The following is a 6,794-nucleotide window of genomic DNA, read 5'->3' on the forward strand; positions in this document are numbered from 1 at the left end:
CAGCTACCTTGGGTCTCGCTGGTTTAATGAAGCCCCTTTCCAAGTTTTTATCAATGAATTTCCTCATTTCATCCATCTCCCTAGGGGTCATTGAATATATTTGGGGTTTTGGGAGCTTCACCCCAGGTAGAATATCAATGGTGCAATCTGTGGCCCTATGAGGGGGCAACTTATCAGAAGATTTTTGTCTGAAAACATCTTTCAGGTCCCAATATTCTTTCGGAATTCTTTCCTCCCCCTCAATTCTTTCCTGCCCTCTGGCCGCTAGTTTGGGAACAGTTTCATTAGACTCCGGATCCTCCATCCTCCCCTCAGGAGGTGTGGCAGACCGAATCCGCAACCACCCATCTCCCCAGTTAATGCGTGGGTTCCATTTATGGAGCCAGGGGAGTCCTAAAATAAGGTGCCGGTCCATCCCTGGGGCCACAATAAAAGTTATCATTTCTTGGTGGGTTCCCAGCCACATCTCGACGGGTTCAGTAGAAAAATGAGCAGGACCGCCCCCTGCAATAGAGCCATCTAATTGGCAAAATGCAATTGGGATCTTTAAAGCTCTCTGTTTCAAGCCCATTTTTTCAACTATCTCTGGGCTTATAATGCAACGTGAGCAACCAGAGTCTAAAAGAGCCAGAATTTTCTCCTTTGTGTCAGAAGAGGGCACGCTAAGCTCAACTGGAATAAGCATGGGCCCCGAGCGGGAACTTACTCAGCGGTCTGCGTCCTCATAGTCACTGTCGTCAGACGAATTGGGGCTTCTGCTCCCCCCTTCCTCTGGCTCAAAGCGTCGAGAACCCCCCCCCCCCCTCAAAGCAGGTTCTTTTTTCTTGCTGGGAGGCTTCTCAGGTTTTTTCTCTCTCCGGGAGGGCGGAGCGGTGTGGGTCATCTTGAGTCGGCAATTCACAGCACAGTGCCCCTCCTTCCCACAGCGGAAGCAGGCGAAGGCTTGGGCTTGCCTGTGAATCCTCCCCTTCCCCCTTTCTGCACCTTTGGAAGGGGGGATTTAGTGGGGGGAGGGAAATCCTTAGCTTCTCTCTCTTCCTTGTAATGAAGTCTAGCCAAATCAACTTCAATATCTGCAGCATGTTCGTACCAGGTTCTAAGCGGCGGGGAATTCTTCTGTTTACACACTGCTGGTAAACGTCTTTGTTCAAGCCATCTGTGAACTGATCTAACAAGGCATCTTCAGACCATCCCCTCATATAAGCTGATAATTCTTGGAACTCCTGTACTTATTCAGGCACAGTCTTTTTCCCCTGTCTGAGGGTCGTAAATTTTAGTCTAGCCCACTGCTCGGTGAGAGGGTCGTCAAATCGTCTCTTCATTGCTGCCATAAACCCATCAAAATTCTTCGTGCTCACTTCGGCAGCACATATACTAAAATTGGAATGATACAGAGAAGATTAGCATGGCCCCTGCGCAAGGATGACACACAAATTCATGAAGCGTTCCATATTTAATAATAATAATAATAATAATAATAATAATAATAATAATAATAATAATAATAATAAATTCTTCAGGAGACGGGAGTCACTATTATGCAATCTGACCATCCAGTCAGCGGCTTTCTTCTCTAGGGCCATTAACACTATTCTCTCTTTAGCTTCATCAGAGTCCAGATCAGGCCCATATATTTGGATATAATTCCAGACCTGAATTATAAACAATCCCAGGCCACTGGGTTCTCCATCATACTTTACTCTTAAGGGTGGGACCTTAGCCATCCGGCGTTGCCTGCTCCCCTTGCTCTCGGAATGTCTCTAGCTGCAGGGGGAGAGGTCTGTGCTGGATTTTTTGTGCACATTCCCCTCCCCCCCACAGTCTCCCTTAAGCTAAGCAATGGGTACCTTCTCTCTAGTTCCTCCGCCGGTCCCCTTTCCACAGCAGTCTCTCGAGTCCGGCGTTCGCCCCACGCCTCTTTGAGGAGTTTCATGGCTTGGGACATCTTGTAGTCTTCATCCTTAGAGCCACGCCAGTCAGCAGCTGGTTTCCTGGGCCTCCTCCTCGTGACTCCAGTTAGTGGTTCATCAGGTTTGTCTTTCTGTCCCACTCCCCAAGTCCACCTCGGTCGAACAGTAGGTTCCTCCACTCTTAGATTGCCCAGCATTTCTGTTAATGATGGTGCTGCCATTGCTCCCATTTCTTCTTCCTGGTCACTGTCGTGTAAAGACATCTTTTTTTTTCTGTGAGGGCACCCCCCTCGGAAGGTGTTTGCTCCGGGTTGGGTGCGAGGTGAGACTCAGCTTATTGTCAGGTGCTGCTTCATTTAATAATCAGGAAAGAAACCACTCAACTCCATTCTTAGAATTAAGTGTACTTTTACTAATTACAAACGATGAGTAGCAAAGCAAAGCTGAGTCTGAGTAAATTGGCGCGAAAGCAATGGATATCATGTATAATTCAATCCCCTCCCCGTGGCACCCCATTTCATAGTCCAATAATAATTCACCCAACTGTCAGGTGGGAAATATCTTCAAAAAGCATCGTCAGGCTGGCATGCTGGACAGTTGGCCTTGGCAGGAAACTCCCTTCTTCCACATGTGCAGAGAGATGGTCAGGACAGCCTCTAATAACAATCCTCCAGCACAATATGATTCCCCTCCCAAATACCATGCCCCCCCCCCATTTCAATGGCAGCCGAAAAGCAGCAGCGAAGCAGATGCTGACAGAATCTATCTGACAATATATGGTTTCCCTCCATCATGAAGAAATAGATTGTGATTTCCGTGACTTGGACAAGCCCTTTTAGAACAACTAGTCTGTGACATTAGGGACATCCGAGTGCAGCGCAGGCTTTTAGCTAGACCTGAGCTCATGCTCCAAGCTGCTTTGGATGAAGCCAGGGCTGCTTAGATGGCTGAAAAGTCTACTGCCCAAATTCAAAACAGTTTAAATGGTGCTAGCCCGCAATTTTCCTCCACTTTAGTTCATCAACAAGGGGAATCTGAGGGAGAATGGTCTAAGGACTGTGAGGAAATTGGCCTCCTTAATACAAAGCCTAAGCCAACCTCTTGGCCTGCCAAATTCCCTCAGGAGGCAAACATCTCCGCTCTAATTGCCATTTTAAAACTGCAATATGCAGACACTGTGGATGGAAGGGACATTTGGCGAGTGTCTGCTGCAAGGTGTTTCCCGAAGTTAACCGTCAATCTGGCCATTTCACTGCCAAGAAGACAGTCAGATCACTGGCTGGCTCCCGGTCTCATTGCTCCGCGATGGACAACAAACTCTATCAAGACTCCCGGGATATCTAAACTGCAGACAAGCAAGCGCCAAAGTTGCCAAAAAAATTCCTCACTATGAGGATTGAAGGCACTCCATGCAAAATGGAGATTGACACTGGGTCTGCAAAATCTATCATCTCATGGGCATCACTTAAGAAACTAGCGCCCTCTCTTCGAAAAGACTCCCTTTCCCGATGCAGCTGTAGTTTAAGGGACTACCAGGGAAACCTGATACCAGTTGTCAGAATGGCTTCAGTACTGGTCAAGCACAAAGACTTCAAGGGTCATCTGCCTCTCATCATGGTTGCCAAGCCTCTGGCCACTCTGCTGGCATTGACTGGTTCGAGCCCCTGGGACTCACCATAGATGGCATCCACTCCTCCACCATGACTGACGATTTTGCTGATTTGGCCAAAGAGTTTTCTGGTGTGTTTGATAGTTCATTGGATAATTATAAGGGAACCCCAATCACACTAAATTTGGACCCCAAGGTAGTCTCAATTCGATTGAAAGCTAGAAGAGTTCCATTCACCTTAAAAGCCAAGGTAGAGGCTGAATTGGATAGGTTAATCGGTCAAGGGATTCTGGAACCCATCGACCATTTACAGTGGGAGACTCCCATCGTCATCCCTGTGAGGACCAACAAGTCTATTAGAATCTGTGCCAATTACAAATCGACAATAAATAAAGCTTTACGAGCTAACCCATACCCGGTTCCGGTAGTGCAACATCTGTTGCACTCATTGGGGCATGGCTGAATTTTTGCCAAATTGGACATGGCACAGGCGTATCAACAATTGCCAGTACTCAAACTATCATGACTCACAAAGGAGCTTTTTGCTGCAAGAGACTTCAATTCAGGGCTTGTGTGACTCCTGGTCTGTTCCAGAGCCTTATGGAATGGCTGCTCCAAGGGCTTGATGGTGTGGTTCCGTATATTGATGATATTTTGATCGATGCCAAATGCATATCTGATTTTATCGTCAAATTACAGGCCATGCTGCTTCATTTTAGGGAAGGAAGTTTAAGGCTTAAGAGGAGAAAGTGTCATCTGGGGGTACCATCCGTGGAATTCCTGGGATTCTTAATAGATGGCCAGGGAATCCACCCCATACTGGCTAAGGTAAAGGCCATCCATAAAGTGCCCACCCCTACTTCTAAAGGTGAATTGCAGGCTTTTCTTGGTCTGCTGAACTTCTATGCGGTTTTCTTGCTGCATAAGGCCACTGTAGCGGAGCCCCTGCACAGACTTCTTGACAGTTCAGCTGCCTGGCATTGGGGAGCCAGGGAGGCACAGGCCTTCGACGCTCTTAAGAGTCTACTGACATCATCGGCAGTCCTTGTGCGGTATGATGAGCGGCTGCCCTTGACCCTCACCTATGGTGCCTCCCCATATGGTATAGGGGCTGTTCTGGCTCACTTATTGTGCTTGGGTCAGGAAACCGCGTGTTTCTCGCGCACCTTATCGACAACTGAAAGGAATTACAGTCAGGTCGATAAGGAAGCGCTGGCGACCATGGCAGGAATCAAAAGATTCCACGACTATCTGTATGGCCACCACTTCCTCCTGGTCACCGATCACAAGCCCCTTCTAGGAATTCTCGCAGGTGATTGCCAGACACCGCCTATACTATCCCCCCACATGTTTAGGTGGTCTGAATTCCTAGCTGTCTATTCCTACCATTTGGAACATTGGCCTGGGAAACATGTGGGGCATGCGGATGTGTTAAACTGCTGCCCGATATCCGTGCATGTTCAATACCCGGCACCAACTTCCCTTGTCCTAGCAGGGGAGGACCTGGATTTGCTGCTCACTGCCACAGATATTGCACCCCACATGCGCTGGGATAAGTTACTCTCCCGAGTCTTGGAATGGGTACTTAGAGGGTGGCTGGTGGGAGTGCTAACTGAGGATTTCGTGCCCTATAGCTGACAGAGAATGGAGTTATCTGCTCTCCTGGGGTGTTTGCTTTGGGGCAGGTGAGTTGTGATCTCTACAGGACTCCATTATCAGATACTGCAGCAGTTGCATGAGGGTCATCCCGGCATTTGCCACGTGAAACCCCTCGGCCAAAGCTGTGTATGGTGGCCAGGGTTGGATGAGGCCATCAAACAGTGGGTGGGACAGTGTGGATCTTGTCAATCTTCTAGGCCGGCCCCACCCACAGTGATACCTAGGGAATGGGAGAAACCATCGGCTCCTTGGTTGAGGTTACATCTCGATTTTGCAGGTCCTATGCAAGGACTTACATTATGGTAGTGGTGGATGCTTTTTCTAAATGGGTTGAAATTATACCCATGGCAACCACCACTGCTGAAGCCTCCATAAGGGTCCTGCAGCGATTATTCGCACGCCATGGTTTGCCAGATGTCGTAGTCTCGGACAACGGCTCTCAGTGGACAGTGGCCATTTTCCAAACATTCCTTGCCACTCTGGGTGTCCGCCAGGCCCTAACTGCTGAAACACCTAAGTGGATTCCAGGCACAATAACTGAAATAACAGGACCCTGTTCTTACTGGGTCCTTCTGAATGATGGTCATCCTTGGTGGTGACATATTGAACATCTGCGCCACTGTGAGACATCAGGGGATCCGGACAATGATGAGGACCAGCCCAACAAGGAAAGAACCTATGCCGCCTGCCAGCCAAGCCATCCTCCGATGCCTAACCCCCACTAGTTACTGCCCATCGAGCCCTCGCCGGCTGACCTACCTGTGGAACCACGTCAGCAGTCCAGGGAGGAGTCTCCGAGGCCACCCGATAACCAGCATTCTATTGCCGGGTAGGAGGGTACAGTTCTTCCTCCTCTGTCTCCGTCGGTGCTGGCGCAGGAACTGTGGCATTCAAGGATGATTAGGCACTGACCCGCCTATCTCTCTGACTATGCCTGTACGAACTTGGGGGAAAGAGGTGTCGTGTACTCGAGTTATGACTGGCCGGTGTCAATCAACCCAGGAGGTCGTTGCCATTGGTTCAGGTACATAGGTGGGAGAATGGCAAGGTTCTAATTGGTTGACGGTTTGACAGCTACCTTATAAATAGCTGTTGCTTGTTCTGTTGTGTTAATGTTCTGATTGGTTAAACATTGTTGAATGCAGAATTCCCTCAGTCATTTCTCACCACCACAGAGAACTTAATAGAATGTATCTTAGAATTTAAGAGGGACTTTTAATACCAGAGAAGACCAAAGGGGCCATTGAGGCCTTGTATTTTTGGTGTGTCCATAAGGCTGCCTGAGTCAAAATACATTAAAATAAGATTTATTTTAAATTGTCCATTTGTAAATGGACTGAAATGAATCTTGCAGGACAGATTTGTCACATTTTGAAATAAACATCTCAAGGGGAGGGAAATGGCCTGAGAACAGGAAGGCCAGAGCCTGAAATTATGCAGGGACAATCAAGGCCTAAATCTTAGGCCAAGCCACAAATTCTCTATATTTGGGGCTTTCTGGCTCAGGACAGGACATGATTCTGTATTATTCCTTGTATTTTTCTATTCACAGGACCAGTTTCTAAGGTGACAGTTGGAAAACCTCCCTGGAGAGCCAAGAGCACTGCTATTTCTCC

General features: G+C 48.1%; 1 non-coding gene across 1 annotated transcript; it reads left to right on the forward strand.

Annotated features, from left to right (window-relative positions):
* Window positions 1–1,350: 1,350 nt before the first annotated feature.
* On the forward strand, window positions 1,351–1,457 carry LOC148042483 (U6 spliceosomal RNA). Its single transcript, XR_015695191.1, has one exon. It is a non-coding gene; the product is annotated as a U6 spliceosomal RNA (small nuclear RNA).
* Window positions 1,458–6,794: the final 5,337 nt, after the last annotated feature.

The sequence above is a fragment of the Thamnophis sirtalis genome, unplaced genomic scaffold (assembly GCF_051295495.1).
Source record: "Thamnophis sirtalis isolate CommonGarterSnake01/CBP01778 unplaced genomic scaffold, rThaSir2_p1.2 scaffold_15, whole genome shotgun sequence".
Lineage (NCBI taxonomy): Eukaryota > Metazoa > Chordata > Lepidosauria > Squamata > Natricidae > Thamnophis > Thamnophis sirtalis.